The sequence below is a fragment of the Delphinus delphis genome, chromosome 1 (assembly GCF_949987515.2).
Source record: "Delphinus delphis chromosome 1, mDelDel1.2, whole genome shotgun sequence".
Lineage (NCBI taxonomy): Eukaryota > Metazoa > Chordata > Mammalia > Artiodactyla > Delphinidae > Delphinus > Delphinus delphis.
Window position 1 is genome coordinate 159,608,336 of NC_082683.1, and position 23,357 is coordinate 159,631,692.

Consider the following 23,357-nt stretch of genomic DNA (forward strand, 5'->3'; position numbering starts at 1 on the left):
ATCCACTTGACCTTGATTCTTGGAATATTTTCCTTTAAAGAAGACAGGATTAATGGCATTTCCTCTTCTGTGGGTCTGTTCACCTTGCCACCATACTTAGTTCTATGCTTAGTAATATTTATATAATTAGAATATTGTAAATGCTGTCTATTGGTTTTTTAGCCTCCTAAACTCAACTAATGAGACAGTACAGAGGACTGAGTTCTAGTTATGGAAAAGAATTTAATAGTTTATGGCAATGTAAAATAATACTATAAGAAAAATCAAGAAATGTAGGAACATATTATTTAAAACTATGATGGTAGGCATCAGAAGAACAAAAATAATACATTTTAGAAGTGTTTGGTTTTTTTTTTCAGGGAGAGTAATGTTGGAGGAACATTTTCATTTTATACTTAAAAAAACTATATGCATATATTACTTTCCTAGTTTTAAGAAAAGCTTAAAATTTAAAGGGCACTTTCATCAATAGGGGATTGTTAGACTATAGTTCTTCTTTATAATGCAGCAGATAAAACAAATGATAATACTAATGTATTGCTGAAATCAATATTTTTAAGGGAATAAAGTTGCCATATGGATGGACGGCATGACATAATCTAGGTTAAAATGCTTTGATGTTTACATATATTCATGTGAAAAGAAGTCTAGGAGGCTACAGAGCTGCTCTCACTTCTTCTTCTAGTTCTACAGATATTTAAAGGTTTACAGGGGCTTTTAATAATCACCTTTGCAGTTGTAACACTCAATAAAGACATTTTGAAAAATGAAATTATTTGAAGCCCAGAGAAGGGGAATGACTTGACCCTGACCAGATCAGCCAGGAAGCAAGTGGCAGAATCAAAACTGAAATCCAGTCAGTACTGGGGTTGCCAAGGCTTGGGAAATTTTAGCCCGCCTCTCCAAATTTCCATCAGCCTTCCTAAGCCACCCCTAATAAAAATGTTAACAACAACATCAACAATAACAATGACAAATATATGTGTTAAGTTTTATGTAAAGTGTGAATAAAAGTAACTTCAGGGGAAAAATAAGTCTATATCTCTGCCATCTTGGTGTGGGATCGGGATGATAAGGAAAGGCTTAATAAAGGAGGTGACTGCTGGGTAAAGCCTTGGACAACGGGCATAGTTTGTGACAGACCAAGGTGAGAGCAGAGCTGTGGTCAGAGTTATTCCAGGTACTGCAAGGGCACCAAAAAAGAACTTGTGTGACAAAGGCAGTCTTTTCTGTTACTATTCATGTTTCTTGTGAAATAAAACCGCAGGTACCATAAGATCAAGGATCCCACCACAAAGACAAAGACAAAAGCCAGGTGGTAAAGGGGAAGAGAAGAGAAAGATCATATTAAAAAATTTTTTGGACTAAAGAAGGCCATAGTAATTGAATGTAAACCTTAGCCCTGGCTTTCCTAGCAGCTGGAAAGAAAGTGAAATCATTGTCTGGTAGCAGTCAACATCTCAGTTTATCAGAAGAACAAAATAATGCTGTGTGCTAAATCAAAGACATTAGTAATATGCTGTGGGAAAGTAGGAGAATGCTGTAATTCTGACTAGATGGTCAGGAAAGGCATCACAAAGGAGGTAGACCGTGAACTGCATTGAGAAGATTTTGCCTGGCAGAGGGGACAAGTAGAAAGAACATCATAAATACAGAGATGAAGATTGGACAGAAGCTGGATTACGGAGCAGTCATATCATGGGATAACTTAGTTTAACAATCTCCCCTTTTCTAGAAATGTTTACCAAACGCTCATTTCTGAGCTATATGGCCCTGCTGACTGATGCCTAACCCAAACCAGTCCAAACAGATTCCCATTCTAGGGTACAAAGGTTTGAAACAGAGACACTCAGAGACAGGACACTGCTGGAGTGGTCGCATCTAAGGGAGCATTCCAGAGGATGTGCAGGTCCACGAGTTCTGACTTAGCTACCAAGGAATTTGTTTGATCTCATGAAATAATCCAAGGTTCTATCAACTAATTCCCCTTTGACCTAAGCTAGCCAGAGTTGGTTTCTGTTACACTCAATACCAAGTCTCTTAATTAACATACTATCTTGGGGAAATGGCTGTGGCTGCACAAGAAGGAGAGTGATGTCATGTGGTAGGAACTGCTCGAGGCCTTGAATGCTGGATCAAGGTGAGCCGTTAGTCCAAAGGGCAGAACTTAGGTCTGGTTTATGAGCCAAGTTTTAATGTAATATGGATCCAGGAACATAGGGTCTTTTGGTTCCACTAAGCCTACAGCATATATCTTGACTGCAAAGAAAAATATCTTGCATCGCTTTTTTTTTTTTATAGAGTGAAAACTTTTATATTTAGAATTAGTCAGCTGGACTCAGTTTAGATGATCCCAATTTTGTTGGCAACATCCAAAGCGTCATAGTCAGGAGCCGGTCGTACGTATGCCTTCTTTTCTCCATCAGGCCTGATCAGGGTGTTGACCTTAGCCACGTCAGTGTCATAGAGCTTTTTCACGGCCTGTTTAATTTGGTGCTTGTTGGCCCTGACATCCACAATGAACACCAGTGTGTTGCTGTCTTCTATTTTCTTCATGGCTGACTCGGTGGTGAGGGGGAACTTGATGATGGCATAGTGGTCAAGCTTGTTTCTCCTAGGGGCGCCCTTCCGAGGATATTTGGGCTGCCTCCTGAGCCGCGGTGTTTTGGGCCGTTGGAAGGTGGGTGACGTCCGGATCTTCTTTTTTGTGTGGCTGTGGACGCCTTTCAACGCTGCTTTCTTGGCCTTCAAAGGCTTTGCTTTGGCTTCGGCTTTGGGAGGGGCAGGGACTTCCTTCTTCGCCTTCGGCGCCATCTTCCTGCATCGCTTTTTAACCAAAATTCAAGTGTGCAGCTCTGGGATGATCCCAGTCATACCATACTGTAGGGTTGATCTGCTCACACTTCCCTTTCCTTTACCCTTTCCTTTTCTCCCCTTCCTTTCCCTTCCCTTCATTGATTGAAACATCTAAGTTTCAGTAAGGTTTCTGATTTAAAGGAACACTATGGTGCATCCTCCTGTATCACAAATAATTACATCCTTAATTTATTTTGTATGTCAAGGGCATTTGTGAATGAGAATTTTCTCTAGCCAGACGTACATATGGAAATTGATACATACCGAAGTCCTACATCTAATGAACTCATTACTGGGACTGTGCCGTGAAGAAAAGAGAAATAATGGCCATCTCTCCCTCTGATTATGTGTGGTTATCACAAGATCTATAATTTGTAACAAAGGTTTACTCCAGGGAAGTCAGTGGCCATGAGCCTGGCTGACCCCAGTTCACATGGGAACCAACCACTGATATGGCATGTAAAAAAGGACAAGCAATTCAAGAGATGACAAAGCCTGAGAGGTTACCAGAAAATGAAATTGGAGAGTGGGAGGTGACAGCCAAGTTACTATGCTGCCCTTACCAATTTAGTATACAAATGAGAAAAGAGTCAAACATACAGCTTCATCCATGACAAAACTGGGTAATGAGCTTTTCGTCAAATGTAAGGGACCAGACTGAATTAAAGAGCAATCTTTTTCACTATGCAGGCAACAAATGGCTAAATAATTAGGGAATGGGAGGGCTTCTACTTAATAACCTAAGGGATTTAGGGCCTTCACCTTCTTAAGATCATGTCACCACCTGGGCAGAGTATGAATTACACACTAGTACAGCATTCTCATTTGAGTTGGAGCATTAATATTGACGAGATGTTCTGACCCAAGAGAGAAATGTGACATGAAATCACAGGAATTTATTTTCCAACAGCTTAAAAAAATAAAAAAAGACAATAAATCAGGGTGTGATGCTCACTTGAGATGGAGTTTGGGTGGGGACTACAGAGGGTAAATAGGCACTTTTATTTCTTCCTGATAAAATTACCATCTTGGTGTTAGCACCCAGGGTGGTACCAGGCTGACAGTGGTATACCCAAAATGAACATGCCAAGAACCAGGCAGCTGCCAACAAAGGAGAAGAGGTCAAGACCAAGACTCCAGTTAGCTGGCAGATGTGGAACTTGAAGAAGCCCCACTGATTCAGTGAAAAGAAGGTGATCTCCTTGATAACAATGGCACCTCCAAAACTGTACATCTCCAATCCATAAGCTCCAGCCTACAATTATGGTTACCGATGCTGTTTATTTTTAAAAAACACTTAAATTATAAAGATATTCAAGTATACTTATGACATATAATGTACAAATCAAGGAAAATAGAGAATTTTAAGTATAGTCTATAAAATTTATTGTTCAAAGGTATTCTTTACATTGAATAAATATAAATGTGCTTTATTATATTGAATTGGACATTGCTCTAGTTATTCAAATGAGATCCTACCTGGAGTACAAATATACATTTCTCTACTGGACAGTCCAACTGAGTCTATTTGAGTAGCTAAGGTTCCTGTCATAGTGGAAAGAGCACCAATCCCAAGTAATGAGGTTTCCAAGTGGAGTCATTATCATAAGTGGAGAAATTCAATCCATGCTCCATATTACTTCAGAGCCAGTATAACTTATGAAGAGTGAATGATTCATGTTATATATTATATATTTGTTATGATCAAAAAAGCTTCATATTCATAAATGAATTCTATCAAATGAAATAAATGGCACTTACTAGGCACTTTATAATGTGCATTAATAGTATAACTATAATTTTTATTTAATCCCCACAGGAGCCCTATGAAGTTGCTATTTTTAGCATCCTCATTTTACAGATGTGGAAACTAAGGCATAGAGAAGATGCCCAAATGACACAGTGTTTCTGCCAAAATTCAAGCCCAACTTGCCTGATTCCAACATTTTAAACTGTTGAATATGATTATAGTATCTGAAGTAGGGATGAAGACATCTGAATTCCAATTATTCAGATAAGTAAATGCTTTTATGGAGAAAATAACATTCAGCATATGTCTTGGTTAGCTACAGATGTCAAATACCCAGATTACACATCCAACCACTAAATGTACTAATAGGCCAAATGCTAAAACAACTTCCTTATTAGGCTTGAAGGTTATAGAGCTGTGAATACACTTGGCTCCTGATCTGAATTCAGGCTGCTACTCCGCTATGTCCGTTGTGTCGTATGACTTTGCACTGAGCCCCCAGAGGAACCGCAATGAAAAATTAGCTGCTCAGTATAACAAGTTGCCAGATGCTGGACTCCAGCAGGTTACGGCATCTCAAAGTCCTTGTGCAGCTTGGGAGGAAATATCCCGAGCCCCAGATCTCGAACTTCATGTGTTATAAGTACAATGCTAAAAACTCAAGTTTCATTTCTTGTGATTAAATACACGACCTTAAAAGGCTTTTTAAAGAAAACAAAAACTACTGTAACAAAACAGGTGAAAATAGGTGAAAATAAGTGTCACCTATTTTCTTCACAGTGATAAATTCAAGTGGGTTACAATGTCTGCTTTGAAAATTTTTAGTAGTCTTTTCCTCCTAAAAGAATCCAGGGGGACTTCCCTGGAGGTCCAGTAGTTAAAGACTCTGTGCTTCCAATGCAGGGAGTGCGGGTTCAATCCCTGGTCGGGGAACTAAGATCCCACATGCTGCCTGGCACGGCCAAAAAGTAAAAAAAAAAAAGGTTTGGGTCTCAATTTAAATAGTTATCAGGGAGTGAGGGTATCTCTTTTGATAACAAATTCTGAAGTAAAAGATTAGGACATTGAGTCATTGAGAAAGTGTTTGGGAGTAAACTGTTTCATAAAACTGAAAAATAACCACAAGAAAGCGACGCTGGGGCCAGTAAGACAAAGACTGATGATTTAACGATTTTGCCCAGACTGTTTCCTGACCACATAATCAAATCATGCCCTCTAACTAATGTAATATACACAGGAAAAGTCTGGTCACAAAACAGAAGCTGGGCTCTGACGCACTGATTTTGGATTTTGAAGATTTCACAAGATTTAAAATCTTCCTGTCTCATCCAAAAGTTGCTCTTCTTTCCAACTCAAAACTTCTCCAGAGACAACATTTTATTGGAAAGTAATTTTGACGAAATCAGGCCAATTAGTACACACAAACTAATTTCTCTAAGTCTGGAAACTTCATTTCAATTCAGATCTAAGTGCCTGCTTTCACTAGTTCACAAAGGCTGCCTCTTCTGCATAGTTTTCCTGATAAAGCTTAGTCTGAGTCATCTGTTCCACCATCAACTACTGATCAGTATTTAAACACTTCTTTTCCTAAACCAAAGCTGCTCCTGGGTTTCCTCTTGCTTATGTTCTAATCCTCACGTGATAGCTCTGCATTCAAGCTCCGAAAGCCTGGATTGTAGACCCACATCTCTGGGCAAATCATGTAACCAATCTGGCCTCACCTTCCTCATCTAAAGAATGAGGAAACTATCTACCTGCTTCACAGTGTTCTGAGGATCAACTGAGATCATGAACAAGATGTGAAAATTGTACGGGCAACAAAACATAGGATGATATCACTATTATTGTTATGCAACATTCCACACAAGATGTAGAAAAGACATAAAATTTACATGAATTTTTCCCCAGGTTTTAATTCATGAAAAAGTGCCCAGAATGGACCTTTATACAGTGTTGTTGTTGTTGTTGTTTTAATTTCCTCAATGCACTGGAAAAAATATTCCTGAAAAAAATGATAGGTTCTGTAAAAGTCTTCATTTAAAGTCATATTTGAGAATCATGGTGCAGCATGATTAAACAGTTTTTATCTAAAGCAACATCAAAATACAGCTTCTCTTTCCCCTTTAAAAAAAGTTTGTCTCTGTGTGTGTGTGTATGTGTGTGTGTGTGTTGTGTGCATGTGTGTTTATGTACTTTGAAAACTTGTTTTCCTTATCAGTTAATAATATAAGGTCACATTAAGTCTATTGCCCTTACCTTTCACTGCAATATATCTGCTTTGACAACTGTTTCTTAGATAGGATATTCTATGAACTTGCAAGTTACTTCCCCCTCAGATCAGTGATCTTGTCCTTTTTATATTAAACTTTGTCTCTTTTCTGCTGATAGCAGTTCCCCCAGGTAGTCAAATCTGGTCCATGTTAACTTGCCTCTAAACTGAGCTGCTTGTGGAAATGTGCCATTATGGAGTCCACTAGTCTTTTTTTTGGGGGGGGGGGGGGGGGCCTCTCACTGTTGTGGCCTCTCCCGCTGTGGAGCACAGGCTCTGGATGCGCAGGCTCAGGGGCCATGGCTCACGGGCCCAGCCGCTCCGCAGCATGTGGGATCCTCCCGGACCGGGGCACGAACCTGTGTCCCCTGAATCGGCAGGCAGACTCTCAACCACTGCGCCACCAGGGAAGCCCCCACTAGTCATTTTAAGTGCTTGCAGGGTGAATTCAAACGCATTCCTTTCCATCCCCTTTTTCTTCATTCTCCCACCAACTCTACTTTCCCCTTTCTCTTTCTCTTGATACACAGCTGCAAAATTGTCTCAAAAACTCTTGCTATGAAATCTACATTTAAAAAATGGACTTCTCTATATTCACATGATATACTGATTCTCCAGTCTAACACTTCTCTACAAATTTGGCAACACTATCTAATCTATCCTCACCTTGTGTCTACTGTGACTCCTTTGAAATTTCATTTTCATAGTCCAATACTCACATCTTCAACTATTTCTTGAGAAATATGGTTGTCATGGAATGTCTATTGAAAGAAAAGCAACTAAGTTCAGAACACTATTTTCAGTGACTGCAAAACTACAGCACGCAATGCAGATAATTTTTCTCATAAGCTAGGTGTAAAGACATATAATGTGCAAACTTCATAAGAGAATATTTTATTTTGAAAAATAAATCTCACCAGACCAAACACATAAGTTTACAGAAAACCAGTAAGACATCATTACACTTATATAACACCTTGAATAATCCAAAAGAAGCCCGCTGGTAACATCAGAAATAGTCAACAGGGTTGTAACACTGACAAAATGGTAGCATGTGTCTAATGGAATCAGAAATTAAATTACAACTGAAGTTCCATTTCTTAAGGCTATTTTCATGCATTTATAATTTTACCAAGCAAAACAAGAAAAAAGTAAGTTTGATAGATACTTTTAAAGATGACTATGAAACTTTAGACTGTAAATACAACTGTCCTAAATCAAACTTTAAAAAGGCAGCCATCTGGCACCAAAAGCAAAGGCAACAAAAGCAAAAATAAACAACGGGACCACATCAAGCTAAAAAGCTACTTCACAACAAAGAAAATCATGAACAAAATGAAAAGGCAACCTACCACATGGGAGACAATATCTGCAAATCATGTATCAGATAAGGGGTTAATATTCAAAATATATGAAGAGCTCCAACAACTTAACAGTAAAACAACAAACAACCTAATTAAAAAATGGGCAGAGGACACAAATAGACATTTTTCCAAAGAAGATGTAAACAGACGGAGATGGCCAACAGACACATGGAAAGGTACTCAACACCACAAGTTATGAGAGAAATACAAATCAAAGCCACAGAAAGATATCTCATACCTGTCAGAATGACTATTATCAAAAGGACAAGAAATAGGGCTTCCCTGGTGGCGCAGTGGTTGAGAGTCCGCCTGCCGATGCAGGGGACACGGGTTCGTGCCCCAGTCCGGTAAGATCCCACATGCCGTGGAGCGGCTGGGCCCGTGAGACATGGCTGTTGAGCCTGTGCGTCTGGAGCCTGTGCTCCGCAATGGGAGAGGCCACAACAGTGAGAGGCCCGTGTACCGCAAAAAAAAAAAAAAAAAAAAAAAAGACAAGAAATAACAAGTGTTGGTGAGAATAAATAAATACACATACATATATTGGAATGTTATTCAGCCATGAAAAAGAAAGACATCTCACCATTTGAGACAACAGGGATGGACCTTGAGAGCATTATGCTAAGTGAAATAAATCAGACAGAAAAAGATAAATACTTTATGATCTCACTTATATGTGGAATCTTAAAAAACAACAACAACAACTGAGCTCATACATACAGAGAACACACTGGTGGTTGCCAGAGGTGGAGGGTTGGGGGAGGACAAAATGGGTTAAGGGGGCCAAAAGGTACAAACTTCCAGTTATAAATAAGTCAAGAGGATGTAATGGACAGCCTGGTGACTACAATTAGTAATGCCATATTGCATATTTGCAAGTTGCTAAGAGAGAAAATCTTGAAAGTTCTCATAAAGAAAAAGTCTGTAAGGATGTACAGTGACAGATGTTAACTAGACTTATTGTGGTGATAATTTGCAATACACAGAAATATTGAATCATTATGTTGTACACCTGAAACGAATATAGTGTTGTATGTCATTTATACCTCAAAAGAAACCAAAAAAGGTAGCCATCTTTGAATAATAGTTAATAGCTTTAAGAGATCAATAAACTAAAATGAAAACCTGAATGCCAACTACTTTAAGCTCTTCTAACAATTAAAGACACCCTACATGTAGTTCTGGAAGTTTGTTTCAGATGTGATTTCTTAATTCAAAGGAAATCAATAGGTAGAACCAACACAAATTTGAGTTGGGAGTGGGTAGTCTATTTGAGTTGGAGGTGAGGATTGTGTTGCTGGCTTTGAGGTTTGGGGGTGAGGGAAAGGAACTTCACAGAGGAACAACTTTTTTTCTCATAATAGAAAGTAACCTGAGTTGACTTCAAATAGTAGTGCCTTCCTTGAGATATTTATAGGTAGGTTGTAGATATAAGACACATCTACAGAATGTTATCACTTTGTGATTGGAGCTCATCTCAAGTGCAACAACAGCCGGCCTGCATCCCTAAAAGGGCCCTTGACAGTGTACTATTTCAGTTGACTTTGAAGGGTTTCATCCTTTATTCCCATTTCCCTACCCTACTCTACATATCATACAATAACAAAAAGATAACACTTACACAGTGTTTGCAAAGGTGGGAACTATTATTATACCCATTTTTCAGGTAAAGAAACTGAAGCACAGAGAAATCAGTAACTTGCCCAAGGTCATACATTCAGTGGTAGGAACAAATCATATGTATAATTACATTGACTCCAAAATATAATGAAATGAATTTGTTCTCTGTTCAAGATTTCTGTTTAATTCTGCTCTGAGTAGTACATTCTATTGTTTTAGATTCATTCCCTTTACTGAAAGCAGATTTCTTTTCAGATTCATTTAGCCAGATTTTACTACCTACATTAAACCTATCACTGGGTACAAAGCAACTGGTTTTAATGAGGCCTTGGTTACCGTAAGCAATGTAGTGTATAAGGCAGAGGCATCTTTTCATAAATACTCCTTTCATAGAAGAAACAAAGGCATATTTCAAAAAAGAGAATTTGTGGATTTCAGTTATAGATTGTGTCTGAAATAAATATATTCATACATGACTTATCATATTTAAGTATGCACTAGCAGAACAAATCCTATTAATCCATAGTAAATAAACACTCAGTTCTATTACAATACATGGAAGTCATCAAGCAGACAATACTTTTTTCATTAAACCCTGAATCACTGTGTCCTGCCAGCAGCATGAAATAAATTAATGTTTAATATTTAATACTATATGATGGTAATAATGAACCAAATATGTATTTTAAATTTTATGTTATTTGACATTTCAATTTTAACTCAAAAGTATTTCTAAAAGGGTTGAAAATCTGTGCTTGAAAGTAATAGTTTAAATTTAATAAGTGTTTCTGGCTTTTTAATGCCACCTTACGGTCATAGCATTCGATCCTTTAATGATGATTCAAATCCAATTTCAGAAAATGTGAGGCATTTTTAGCATTAAAGATATGATAATCTTCAAATGAAGACATCCATAAAATCAAAAAATATAGAAAGGTCATCAAATGACCTATGGGATTTAAAAAATTATGTATAAAATGATCAGTTTAGCAATCAAAGTTTTTAAATGGTTAAATTTAAAGACAGACAAAGCACAAAACACATTATTAAAATATGAATTGACCTTAAGCAAAAACACAGCTTTGCATTTAGCATATTTCACACTAGCAATTCTTCTTAAAAACAGCAATAGGGACCAAAACGAATCAGTTCACTGTTGTCTAAAAGGAAAAACAGATCATTTTCTCTTCCTATTAAGAAAGAGAGGAAAAAGTTCTTTAAAATATGTGGCATTCTGTGCAGATGGGCACAAACAGCAGCCTGTGTCACACATACATCACATCCCTTTGGCATCACTAGGCTTTACTTCTGTCGATTTTCAATCACGAGGCAAAAATGCAATAAATCTGTTTATAAGAACCATAAAATGTGTAGAAGTGAGGAAAAAATAAGCTGTTGAAATTTCAATACCTACACATCTCTTTCTGTATCCAAATTTTAATCCAATAATACAATTCTGCTGCTTCTGCTCATTTCCCATGTTCTTTTGTTATTATAGAGGACATCTAAATGTAAAAATATTTCATGGGTTTAAGCAATAAATTTGTGAACAAGAGAAGGAGAATTAAGTATGAGGGCAGATGCGGGGGAGTGTGTGGGTGTGTTTGCATGTGTTTTCTTCTTAGAGTCCCAAATCCCTTTGGATTATTAGTGAAGCTCAGACAGAACTTTAAAGCAAATACAGGGAAATGACAACTAAAGTCCAACTTCATAATGTATAAGAATCCCCTGTCCTAAACCTTGACACGCCTTGAGAAGAGGGAAAGGTGTTCTCTATTTTTCACTATTTTACTAACAATTATTAACCATCTGATATGTGTCAGACACACTCCTGGACACACTTCCATATTTTACCTCATTTAATATTTTTTTTAAAAAATTTTTAAACATTTTATGTAATTTTTAAAGGCTACTTTCCATTCACAGTTATTACAAAATATTGGCTATATTCTTTGTGCTGTACAGTAAATCCTTGAGCAATTTTACACCCAATAGTGTGTATTAGGTTGACCCAAAAGTTCGTTCGGGTTCTTCTAAAAGACTGTGTGGAAAAACCTGAATGAGCTTTTTGGTCAACCCAATACCTCCCACTCCACCACCCCTACACTGCGCCCCTCAACACTGGTTACCACTAATTTGTTCTTTATTTGTGAATCTGCTACTTTTTTGTTACATTTACTAGTTTGTCATATGTTTTTAGATTCCAAATATAAGTGACATCATACAGTATTTGTCGTTCTCTGTCCGACTTAACACTTAGCATAATGTCCTCCAGAGTCCATCCATGCTGCTACAAATGGCAAAATTAGTTTGTTTTTTTTTATAGCTGAGTAGTATTCTATTGTGTATATTAACCACATCTTCTTTATCCATTCATCTGTGGATGGCCACTTAGGTTGCTTCTGTACCTTGGAAAATGTGAATAATTCTGCTATGAACTTTGGGATGCACATATGTTTTCGAATTAGTGTTTTTGTTTTTGTTTTGAATATATACCCAGAAGTAGAATTGCTGGGTCATAAGGTAGTTCTATTTTTAGTTTTTTGAGGAACCTCCATACTGTTTTCCACAGTGGCTGTACCAATTTACATCGCACCAAGAGTGACAAGGGTTCCTTTTTCTCCACATCCTTGCCAGCATTTGTTATTTGGGTTCTTTTTGATTATAGCCATTTTGACAAGTGTGAGGTGTTATCTCATTGTGGTTTTGATTTGCATTTCCCTGATGATTAGCGATGTTGAGCATCTTTTCATGTGCCTGTTGGCTATCTCCATTTCCTCTTTGGAAAAATGTGTATTCACTTCTCCTGCTCATTTTTTTTTTTTTTGGAGGTACGCGGGCCTCTCACTGTTGTGGCCTCTCCCGTTGCGGAGCACAGGCTCCGGATGCGCAGGCTCAGCGGCCATGGCTCATGGGCCCACCGCTCCGCGGCATGTGGGATCTTCCCAGACCAGGGCACGAACCCGCGTCCCCTGTGTCGGCAGGTGGATTCTCAACCACTGCGCCACCAGAGAAGCCACTCCTGCTCATTTTTTAATCAAGTTGTTTGTTTTTTTGATGTTGAGTTGTATGAGCTGTTATATATCTTGAATATTAATCCCTTATTGGTCATATCATTTGCAAATATTTGCTTCCATTCAGTAGGCTGTCTTTTCGTTTTGTCGATTAACTCATTTAACCTTGACAGCAATCCTTCTGACGTGGATTTTATTACCCTTATATTTCTGATGAAGAAACAAACTAAGAACACTAACTAATTTTCCCATTTTAGACCACAATTTCAACTCTGGCCTTCCTTTCAGTTAATAAACATTTCTTAGTATTTTCCGTACATACCAGGCCCTACGTTTAGCTCAGTAACTATCCTAAAAATCCATCTCTCTTTTACTGCACCACATACCCAGTCCCTGACATCCAGCATGGGTACCTAGCCCATATTAGGTTCTTAGTGAAGATTCACTGAATTATTTGGTTAAATAAGTTACTTGTCTCTACAACATAGCATTTAAATAGATATCTGGATCCAGGGTGATTTTACCTCAAAATAGCTTGCTATTCAACACTAAAATACATATTTTAAAAATAATTTTTAAGAGGAATTATTTCACTGATTATGAGCATCCAGGCAACCCACATCAGATGGCAAATATTTGTACTTCAAACTTACACGGAGAAGGAAGTGTGGCGCAGTGGGATACGTGCAGCATGACGCACATTACCTCAACCTAGTGTATAAATAAACCATCACACAGTCATCATCCAATTATTTCAAGACTGTGTGATCTGCATACCCAATTCAGTTACAGACATGACATGGGTATAGTCTTCTAATGCATTTTCACAGACTCAGGGCATAATGCATAGTGTTGGCCAAAAAAGCAACATAAGGAAACCACACAACGTGAAGATTACTTTGTAGTCGGACATCAAGGAGTTTGAATGCTACCTCTGCCATTTACAAACTACCTCATCTTGGGCAAGTTACTTTACTTCTAAGCCTCAGTTTCTACATTGTAAAATGCAGATGATTACAACTGCACCTAGCGTACCCTTCAGAGATGATTGAGGACTAAATGACATGACGTACATAAAATATTTAGCACATGCCCAGGTCAGAGTTACGGTTCATTAAATGTTAGCTTTATATTAGAATAAGAATTAAGCTGGGATGAAGTGAGAGAGTGGCATGGACATATATACACTACCAAATGTAAAATAGATAGCTAGTGGGAAGCAGCTGCAGAGCACAGGGAGATCAGCTCAGTGCTTTATGACCACCTAGAGGGGCGGGATAGGGAGGGTGGGAGGGAGACGCAAGAGGGAGGGGATATGGGGATATATGTACATGTATAGCTGATTCACTTTGTCATAAAGCAGAAACTAACACACCATTGTAAAGCAATTATACTCCAAAAAAGATGTTTAAAACAAAAAAAAGAATTAAGGAAGCTGGGAAATAAATTTTCTGGTAGGTCTGGGGTTGAAGAGACTAGACACCTTTCTACTCTCTGACCTTTAAAGCTTCATAGTAGGTAGGCAAATGCCTGTTCCTGAATCAGCTGATCTCCATAATGTAGGATTCCAGAAAAATCACCTCATTTATTTTTCTTAATTTAACAGCATCCTGCTTAAAACACAAACACATACCTTTTCATACTACCATTCAAAATAACTGCTTATAACTTAATAGTAAAAATGGGAAAAATTACTGATTTCTTTCTAAATTATCCTATACTCCCTCAACAAATTTTACCTTTTAATTCTATAAAGAAAACACTAATTCCTCCCAAAGGCATGATCAAACCCAAAGATTAGTGATAAATCTGAACATTTAAAAAAATATGTCTCAGAAAAAGAAATTATATTAGCCACTTATTCATGTATTAAATGAAAAATGTGTAAGATTGTAACTGGCTTAGATAATTATGTTCCTCCTTATTAGGTGGTACACAATTACTCTTTTATCTCCAAATTACTAATTACTTTGATGTAAGATGTCTATACAACCAACAGATAGATATATTAAGCTCTTAATTTCTAAGTCTTAGCCAAAAGACCATATTGCCCCAATAGAATAAAAACAAATGTTTCGTTTTGTTTTTTTCATTTTATAACCTACATATAGGTATGAGGAAACTCAGGTTTAGAATACAGTCCTCTGAGGGAAGCCAGATAGATGGAAACTTTTCCTGTTAGAAGCAAAACCCATTGTATCTTAACTAATCACTCATTTTATTCTATCACTTGGGTATTCATCTCCTTTTGAATTAGTATATAATTATTCTGGATACAATAATTCAATACAATCATCTTCCAAAGGTCCATTTTCAGTATGTTTTTGAACAAGCAGTAGAAGACAGGAACAAAGCACAAGCTATAGCAGGGCTCAAAACTAATATTATTGCCTACAAAGAAAACAACAACCTGCCCAAACGTGGCACAGGTACACTAAATAAGCAGAAGTGATAGGTCTTGACAGCCTGGGAAAGATTTAGTTAGTAAAGTCAGACATCTAGGCATTCAGCTCGGTCACCAGTGTGAAGATTAGTAAAACTGAGACAACAGCTCTGCAAGAAGTTGAGAGAGCACGCAGTAGGAAAAACTGTTCAACAGGATAATCCTTGAAGACTGGCAGTTATTCTGAGGTAGTACAGAAAGAAAATGAAGCAACTAAAAAGGAAATCAGACACCTCCTCTCCAATCAATCTTTCACATTGTTACCAGATGTGAAGCATAATTCCCATCATGTCATTCTCCTGCACAAGAAGGTACCAGCCTAATCTGTAATACACTGATTTTCAAACCTTGCTTCATGACACTCCAACTGTTCTGCTGAGGAGCAAACATGATGTTAATGGGGGAGAGGATTCGCAGGGAGGGTGGGAAGCCAGTGTCTCTATCAACCAAAGCAACTCCATTTTTCTCTTTCGTATACACTGGGGTTTTGTTGTAAAAATGTGAGAAGAAAATTCTGCTGGTAAATAACAATTGAAAATGGTTGTCTTGATACAGTTCCACCTTCTCTGGCTGGTGTTGGAGACATCCATAAACAGATGCTACTCTACCTTTCAAAACTTCTTTCTCACAACTCTTCGAAACACTCCAGCCATTCCAGTCAACACGACTGGGCTCTACATGTTCCATGTACATTACCTCTTCAGCCATTAACCCCGTTGTCAAGAATGCCTTTGTGCTTGCCTTCGTGTACCTTGTTCAATTCAACATATTCTACACAATTTCTGTGGACAAAATGCTTTGTTAAATTAGACATGTCCCTACCTTTCAGTAGCTTTCAGTCTAATGGACAAGAAAACAGACAAAACAATTAACACAATATAAATAAGAAGAGGGCTTACCTGGTGGCGCAGTGGATAAGAATCAGCCTACCAATGCAGGGGACACGGGTTCGAGCCCTGGTCCGGGAAGATCCCACATGCCACGGAGCAACTAAGCCTGTGGCCACAACTACTGAGCCTGCGCTCTAGAGCCCACGAGCCACAACTACTGAGCCCGTGTGCCACAGCTACTTGAGCCCACACACCTAGAGCCCGTGCTCCACAACAAGAGAAGGCACCGCAATGAGAAGCCCGCGCACTGCAACGAAGAGTAGCTTCCGCTCACCGCAAGTAGAGAAAGCCCGTGCAGCAACAAACACCCAACACAGCCAAAAATAAATGAAAAAAAAATTTTTTTAATATATAAATCAGAATAAAATCAACATTAAAAAGAAGGCCACCCCCCCCAAAAAAAGAAGGCCAAACTCCTACAGCTTCTGAGAGAAAATGGGAAAAAGCAATTTTTTTTCTAGTAGAATCAGAAAAGGTAAGGATATTTGAACTGGACGTTACTGGATGTGGATACAGAATATAGTAAAATTCCTATAGCATAAACATACAGAACAAACTTTGCCAAAGTACCTGGCATATTCTGGGGATGTACAGGAAGGTATGTGACTGGAATAGACTGGAGTACACTAAACTGGAAAGAAACCCTGGAATGAGTTCCTTAAAGGCCTAGGATGCTTTGGTAAAAACAATCTCTAATTTGACAAAGCATTTTATAGTTTATAAAATAGTAATTTAAAGCATAAAAATGTAATAATTTTAAGCATAAAAATAATTTATGCTTTCAGGTAAATTATTTCCATCAATCGTCAGAGCAATCCGACCACATTAGCAAGGAAAAAAATTATCAACCCTATTTTACAGATGAGGAAACTGAGTTAAGCAAGAAGACTAATATTTTACTAAACATCCACTATGTACCAAGCCCTTTGCCAGGTAAATAGCAAACATTATGATCTTCTGAGATAAAGAATTGTTATCACCCCAATCTTATAATTAGGAAAACCAGTTCAGAGAGGCTGACAACCTTTCCCAGGGACATGTGACTAGTATGTGACAGATTCAGGACTGGGACCAGGCCATGCTTCCAACTTGTGCTGTGCCATCACGGGAGGCCAATTTTTAGAGGCTGTTGAAGACAGCGGTATCAAGACCTGACTGTTTTTAAAAGGACTCTTAGAGCATTTCAAAGGGTACGTTAGAGAAGAAGGACAGAGGGGGATTATCAAAGTAATCCAGATGAGAAACCTGGGCCTGAAATAACACAGAAGCAGTTAGGATGGCACAGCAGATGAATGTAAACGTTAGCCGCAAAGTGGCAGTGAAGCCACAGGGTTTGACTGACCCCAGTCAGATACACGGATTGCACCCAAGTCCCACGACTGCCTTCTAAGGTCTGGTCTTGACTGTTCTTTTTCTAGATTCTCACTATCCTTCTCATGAGTACCACATGGTTAAGCATTTGTAAGATGTCATCAAATCTAAGATGCCAATGATTTTAAGATGCATTATTATCTATGTTAAAAGAAAAAATGCTATCGAAGTATAACATGCCATTGACTTTAAAATGCACACTGATTTCGGGCAAAACAAAATGCGAAAAAAGATCTGCATCTTAGAATTAATGAAACATGGTAACTTTTCTATTTTTTCAGTATGACTTTATTCTCACACCTCAACAAGACCATGCCTTTCAAGGAATAGTTTCTTAATGCCAAGGCCTTAAATGCAATGCAGTGCTTTGTAATCATTCTGTGGGGACTGCAGGCACTGTCTTCACAGACAAAGAGCATGCAGTCTAGACCAAATCCTTCTCGGTCCACAACGTTTATGGGCTTCCTGAATTCCTGAGATCTGACACCTAACTGGCTATTCCTCATTACCTGTCAGTGACTCTGCAGTAACAGACAACATGAGAGTAAGCATTTACCAAGAATGATGAAGATGGTGGGGGTGGTGGAGGTCCTGGTAGTAGTGACCACAAGAATGATAACTGCTATTTATTCAGTGCTTGCTATGTGCCAAACATTCTACATGGACTCTGTTGCTTAATTCTTGCAATTCTATGATGCATACAGTACCAGCAATCTTATTACTAAAGAAGAAAGTCGGTTTCCAACTGGTAATCTTGAAGAAATAAAAACCTAGAGGAGAGTGATTTTTAAATCAAAGGTACATATGGAGAGAAATACGCCTAAGAAAGAATCCTGCTAGCTTTTGTTTATCCTGATTTTGTGAAACATAAACTCAACTCGTTAATTGTTCTTGCATGGTTCTTTATTGACGATGGATCAGACTGACATTCCTGGTCAGCATATATTTCTTTCTTCTTTTTTTTTTTAAAGAATAAACCCTCATTTCATAAACATGAGCCAGCAGAAAGAGACAAGATAGACTCCAGAGAACCTGCAGTCCTCATTCTTAAAGAACACATATTTCAGGGATGATAGCTCTTAGGATATTCACATGTTCAGCAGACCTCAATATAAACATGAAACAACAACAAAAAGTCAGCAAATCAGCAGGCGGAATAAACATGTCAGAAACATGATGGCATTCAGTGACCACCACGTATCTTAATAAATGAGCTCATCGTCCAGCTTGTGTAAGTCTTCTCCTGTGGGGCATCTTGATAAACCAAAGAATCAACAGAAAATACTCCCGCAGTGCTTGCTTTTTTAAGTAGGATTATGTGAAAGTAACTGAGAATTACTGCCATCCCTTTACATTGACAATCTTCCAATTAATGAGAAAATGGATTTTTTTCCCCAAAGTATTGGGTTTGAGAATATTCTGTTCTCCATTAACTAATTTTTCGCAAATGTTTTTAATGCTTAAGGTACACGTATTTGCTATTTATAAAAACGCAGATGCAGGGCTTCCCTGGTGGCGCAGTGGTTGAGAGTCCACCTGCCGATGCAGCGGACACGGGTTCGTGCCCCGGTGCGGGAGGATCCCACATACCGTGGAGCGGCTGGGCCCGTGAGCCATGGCCGCTGAGCCTGCGCGTCCGGAGCCTGTGCTCCGCAACGGGAGAGGCCACAACAGTGAGAGGCCCGCGTACCACAAAAACAAACAAACAAACAAACAAACAAAAAAAACCACGCAGATGCAGTTGACTCACCTCCTTACAATTTTGAGTTTGTTCTTCAAGACACCGCTAACTTTTCAGTTCTCCTGTGTGCTGAAAACCTGATTCCAAAAGGGAATCATGCAGATCCCCCCAACAACTCTTCCATTTTAGTCATCCTTAACAGTCATCTCATCAACTTTTTTTTGCTCACCGTATATCAACGCTTAAGATTCCTAAAAAGTTCATTTTTTTTTAAAGGACAAGGAGAGAACTCTACTGGAAATGCCATGCCTTTTCCTCTAAACCCCTTCTTCTTTTCAACATCAGGCAAGTTTATATTCACCCTACCAGGACGAGCTCAAATATCATTTCCAAACTGCTCTAACAGAATTAACAGTTCTTCCCTCTGTACTCCCCAACTATTTGTCCATACTACTATTAGAGTACTAATAAACTTATTATAGTAAATTGTTTATATCCCAGATAATGAAGTCTATGAAGACACAAAACATCACTTATTCATCTCTGTATGTCCAAAACATACCTGAGCCAGGGGCAGTTATTTAATAATTTTTGTTGAATAATTTTATTAATGTGACTCAAAGTCCTCAGTAATAATTTTATTTTATTTAAGGAAAATATTGTAATATTAGTCTTTGAAACGGCAGTGAGAAAGAGAAAATATCTTTTTAAGTAGTAGAAACACAAAATGGAGTATAATCCCAAGTAAAAAATATAAATTGCAGAAAATAATATTTTTCTTTTCTCATTCATTTTCTATGGTTTCTTAATTCTCTTCCATTAAACATCACTTGGGGAGATTTTTATTTATGAATGGTTATATCTAGTTTTATGAACCTGACAAATGTCTTGCCCCAGAGATATGAAATATATATTTAGTACTGAATAATGCAAAATTCACTTTGCAACTTTTTGTGAGAATATTTGTCTGCCTTTTAGAGATGAAATAAAGCAATATTAAAATGTATATGCATAGCATGAATATAAATCAGCATAGAGATAGTTGAATATATATGCTTGGTCAAAGGGAAAAGATGGACCACAATTATAAATATAGCCTAGATAATCTAAAAAGCTAATAATCATATGTTGACATACGAACTGAAATTTTATCAATTGATAAAACACCTATGAATCTATATTCTGAGCCCCATTATAAAAACAGAAAAAATATGGTTTATGTTATTTGATTATTCCCAGTCCATAGCAAATCTCTAAAATCTGACATGAATAATGCTTTGGGGAAACATTTTCAAATTTTCATCTGAACATACTTGACATCATACTTCTCAAATACCAGCAAACTGCTCTTGGCATATTACTCATTCTGCCACTATACTTAGTAGATACACTTAATGACGTAACTATAACCTCTATTAATAACTCAATAAATACTGAATTAATGACTTCTATGTTATCACCGTAAGAATTAGTTTACTATTGTGATGCTGATATTATATTCTTATTTTCTAGATCAGGAAACTGAGGCTCCTAAGTTAAATAACTGGTGGCAAGTGATGGAGCTAGGATTAGAATCCAGATCTAATTTATACATTCATATTCTTTCTCCCATACTACAGCATGATTCTTGCATTTATTCTGTCAAGTATTATTCTTGAATGAGCCTAACAGGGTTGGCTTAACATTTCTAGTACCTCACTTGTAAAACTGAATTCCTACATAGCGGAGGGCAGGGGAGCACGGCTGAGATGGCAGCTACTGGCTCTCTGTACTGTCAGAGATGCTTCAGGCTGTGTTCCCATGGGATGTGATTGACTCTCAGGCTGCCTGTATCTGTGATGAGGCATTTTATTTCACAGGGTTTATGGGCGGGCTAGTCAATAAAATTTGGATGAATCTGGACTAGATGGAAGGACTCTCAACCTGAATTAGTGAAAATCCAGAGTTGTAGAAAAAACTTTTAAGTCATTATATTGCTTTCAATAATATGCAGTAATTTAGCTACTTAAAAAGAAAAAATAATCATGTGTATTTGGAAAACGGAGTACACGACATTGAGCAGTAGTGGCCTGAAGCAGGAGCCCCAGAATAAAACACTGGGTTGAACGTCAACGTGCTCACATCAGTGTTTTTGCTATACGACTATGTTCTTTCTAGAAAAGTCAGGCATTATAAGACGTCCAGGCGTGAATCTTAGAATAGTAAAACTAAAGGAAGAATACATCAGAGGTTTGTGAAATTTGGATATTATAGAATTGATTAACTATTGGAATCACAGAAACTGTAAAAAATAAGTATGTAACGTTTTAAGCCACTAAGTTTGTGGCAATCTGGCACTCACAACAGAAAACTAATAGAGAGGGAGATACTTAAATGGTTAAAAAGGAAAACCTTAATGCCTCCAATAAAGCAGGCTTTTTCAGAACACAAGGGCTAGGCAGAGGTACCTGTCCAGACCACAGAGCCACTTCCTTGTTCAATGAGTAATGCTGCCCTGTGTTCCTTCCTGACACCACACTAGTCCAGCAGTCCAGACCCTAAAGCATTACCATGTATGGATCACAGACCTCACCACAGTCCCTATGAGCGCCGCAGGGAGCATGGTACATACTGCGCTTTCAAGCAGTACCCTATTCTCTTCTGGGAAGACCCATACTCTCTTGGATCTAAGGGGCCCCAGTGGACATGGCTCACAACAATCCTTTAGGAGCCATTAAAGCCAGGATGGGAGATTGCTGTGACCAGTCCTTTTGAGCATGGGGTTCTAGTCTACAACTGAAAAAGAAGGGTGTAAGACAAAGACAGGCTCTTAATTTCTGTAATATATTTAGCATTAAACTCAAAAATGCAGAACAGTGAACAAGCAAACACACAGTATGGAGAGAAAAAAGACAGCGTGGTATCATAGAAAAAGAACACTAAAAGAAGTCTGAAATGCTCTGACAGCAGCAGCCCTGCCCATGGGCTACTAAACGGGAGGCTTAGGACACCTTCAGGCGTCTTCCAGGTCTAACAGTCCTACATTCTTCAGTCTTCACATAAGAATATGTAGTTCAACAATTATAGTAACAAGCAGCTACTACCTTAGAAAAAAAGTGTACTAAGACATCAAGAAAGCAACTATTCTATCTGCTAAGAGTACTTATTCTCAGTAACTAAGATTAGCAGGCAGGGCTCTGAATGTTAGCACACATTGTATCCTTAGCATTTGAGAGTCTAGTCTTATAAATGTCAACCCATACATCTTGGCTGCAAAGAAAAGGCCATTCAAATCCTCTAAGATAACCTCCAGCTAATTTATATATGTATATATTCCTTTGTTATTCTACTTTAAGTTTAGTGTTCAGAAGTCATTATTTAACGTACAGTTTCTTACTATAAATATAACTGTGAAATACTGACATTTCATATGCAAGCTATGAGTAGTGCTGGTTTAATGTTATAGCCAGCTAGCAAAAAAATAGGCATAAATTAAAGTATTATGTTATAAAGCCTACCAAGTAACTAAGATCAAAGGAATGCACATGATATTTCCAGGCTTTTTCCGGCATATGCCAACAAAGTACAGTCAGCAAGGAAAATAACTTTGGTTGAAAGTCCTATGCTGCCATGTCAGAAAAAAGAGCTAAACCATCTACTTTCCATCGTTCATCTTGTGTCACTAGTAGTCTTTATCATTCATTGAAAATGGTTAAGTACTCCTACCTAATTTTTTAGCAATTCTCTACTATAGCTTGGTATTAAAAAGCTTACATTTGGACTGTACATTTCAGTTTCTATTCTCATTCCAGTTTACAGAGAAGTAAAAAAGTACTGTATTTGCAACTTAGGCTGGTATTAAACTGACCCCTGCTGGCCTCATCTTTTCTGCATTTGTCAGATAGGACAACACCCAACTGCATCCTACTGTTGAAACTGCATTTGATCAGATTCCCATATCAAAAACATGACAAAGGAAAAGGACGGCTACTCCCACAATTGCAAGTGGAAAGATGCCTGCTTCAGTCTGGCTATTTTATTTGCAAAGACCTAACAATTAAAATCACCCTAGTGTTCCACAGAAGTGTTTCCTAGAACCTACTGATTTATTCTACAAATTCAT

The 23,357-nt window shown here is 38.0% G+C and overlaps 1 protein-coding gene and 1 pseudogene across 1 annotated transcript in view; both read right to left on the reverse strand.

The window, feature by feature from the left end:
* SMYD3 (SET and MYND domain containing 3) overlaps nucleotides 1–23,357 on the reverse strand; it is a 714,060-nt gene that overhangs the window by 449,452 nt on the left and 241,251 nt on the right. The window lies entirely within an intron of this gene.
* LOC132424762 (large ribosomal subunit protein uL23 pseudogene) lies at nucleotides 2,236–3,034 on the reverse strand (annotated as a pseudogene).